Below are 2,431 nucleotides of genomic sequence, written 5' to 3'. Positions count from 1 at the left end.
AAAAAAAAAAAAAAAAAAAAAAAAGGAATCCAGCCAGATACTCAGTATTCTTATTTCACTAAAGAAAACCTTCTCTTTACCCTAAAATTTATTCCCCTAAACTCTACTTTTCCCATCCCCTGCTGGCCTTTTCCCCCAGTTCTCTCTGATGTAAGGAAAGAGAGGTAGGAGACTCTGTGTTTTGTCCTTTGTGGCCACTAGGAAACCATGGGAGCCATTTCCTTCTTTGTACCCCTACTTATCTGAGTGTAGCCCACACACCCAACCCACCTATCTGGCCACATAGGAGCCCTCTCAGGCTGGCCTGTCCATCTAGCCATTTCTAAGATAACCACCATGATACTATGTAGGCTTTGGACTTTTATAACTATGCCCCTCGACACCCTGGACACTCTTGATCCAACAGTGACCTGGGTACTTCAGAGCCACCCTCTTCATATGCTCTGCACTGCTTCTCATAAAGATCAAGCCCACTGTGTACTCATCCTGGCTGCTTCTGTCCTTGTCCTTGGCAGCTAAGCAATCTTTTCATTATACAGTGGTAGATAATTTCCCCAAATACTGCCAAGAGTATTCCAAATCACCTGTATACCTCACATCCACAGTCTGGCTCCTTTTGTATCCCTCATATTTTTGCTTCCCTGGACCAGTTCTAAGAGCTTCCTGCATGTTTCCCAACTGCCTGCCTCTACCTATGCACACCAAGGTACCCTCTCTCCTAGGGGAAAAGGGGTACATCAAGGCTCAGCCCTGGCCTTGGTTTTCTTATATTTACTTCTTCCTGGCTCCATCAATTCCCTCCTTGCCCTAATTTCTCTACTCTCCTGTATCTTCAATTCTTCCCTTATAACTTCCTCTCTGCTTCCAAGAAAGCTTCTGCCCTTGCCCCCTTGGAGAATGCCTTTCCACTCATGCCTCTGCCTTCTTTTTATTGCCATTTATTAGTTGATTCTGACTTTACTTCACACTCAGTTCTTCCTTAAATAACAGCAATGCAATCCAGGATGAACCAGTCCACAGCTGCTTTCTCTCTGGTTACCAGTTCTATGGCCTCTGCCTAAGGACCAACATGGCTTCTATGCAGCATCCATGCCGAGACACCATCTCCAAATGCTTCTTTGATGACTCCCTTCCCCTTCTATCCATGTACATCCCTGTGTGTTATCCTTGGCCATCCTCTCTCTCCTCTAGAGGCTCTCCCCAGAGAGGCTCTCCATGGCTTCAACTATCCCAATGTCATGATCTGTGGTTCCTGGACACCACCATCAGACTAGCTGCATTTGAATCACCTGGGAGACTTAATAAGAACATGGATTCTTAGTCCTACTTCATACTGCAGAATGTGAATCTCTGGGAGGTAAAGCTAAGAATACTCCATCAAGCTTCCCAGGAGATTCTGTTGTGGCCAGGTGAGGACACCTCTGATGTGGACTGCTTCAAAATTGTTCTTGCCAGCCCTCATCTCTCTTAATCTCATCTTTCTAAACGCATACTAGATGCTTCTGTCTCTTTAATGATATTTCTGGCAAGAACATGAGGAATGATGGATTGTCTCAAGGTATAACTAAGTGGATTCAGAACTGGTTAAGTAACCATACCCCAAAAATGCTTGATCCATGTCAGTCTGGAGGAAAGTCTTTAGTAGCATGCCACAGGGCTCTGTCCTCAGCTCTATCCTGTTCAACATTTTTATGTTGATTTAGATGAATACAAGGTTAACAGGCTTAGCAAATTTTCAGATGATATGAATCTGAGAAGTAGACATTGGTGGCAGATATGGTATCCAAACGATGGAATGATGGGCTAAATTAAATAAGATGACATTTAACAGGATAAGCACAAATTTACTCCAGTTCTTTTAAATTGACTACACAAGAACTGACTGGACTGAATTCACTGAACAATCTTACACACGCACACGCACACACACACACACACACACACACACACACACACACATCAATCATGAAATACTCCCTGATGTAGCATATTAAGAAATACATAGCACACCAACTGAATATCCCTGAATCTTATCAGGCTTCTAAATTTAACAACCAGGAAATATGAGGGATGGAGGAACATGTTAAATGCTGCAAATAATCAGCAAAATCAAGAAAATGGGAAATTCTTTTTTTTTTTTTTGGTACCGGAAATTGAACTCAGGACTTTGCACTTGCCAGGCAGGCGCAGTACCGGTGAGCTAAATCCTCAGCCCAAAATGGAAAATTCTTGAAGATAATGTATATAACTTCTCAATAAATAGCAAGGAGGAAAAACGAAAAAGGAACTATTATAGTTTTTTTTTTTCTTTTAATGAAAATATGTTTCTGAAATACAAAGTGTAGACTATCTGAATCCTGACTTAAACCAGCTGGGAAAAGGAATTTATTGAACACTGGCTAACTGATGTAAAAAAAAAAAAAAAAAAAAG

General features: G+C 41.8%; 1 protein-coding gene across 4 annotated transcripts in view; it reads right to left on the bottom strand.

Moving 5' to 3' along the window:
- The window catches only part of Slc9a5 (solute carrier family 9 member A5), a 21,165-nt gene that overhangs the window by 7,818 nt on the left and 10,916 nt on the right, over positions 1-2,431 (bottom strand). The gene's annotated exons all lie outside the window — the stretch shown is intronic.

Source organism: Fukomys damarensis, unplaced genomic scaffold (genome assembly GCF_012274545.1).
Source record: "Fukomys damarensis isolate Sample0158 unplaced genomic scaffold, DMR_v1.0_HiC HiC_scaffold_32, whole genome shotgun sequence".
Taxonomy (NCBI): Eukaryota; Metazoa; Chordata; class Mammalia; order Rodentia; family Bathyergidae; genus Fukomys; species Fukomys damarensis.
This window is presented reverse-complemented; position numbering and strand designations above follow the sequence as displayed.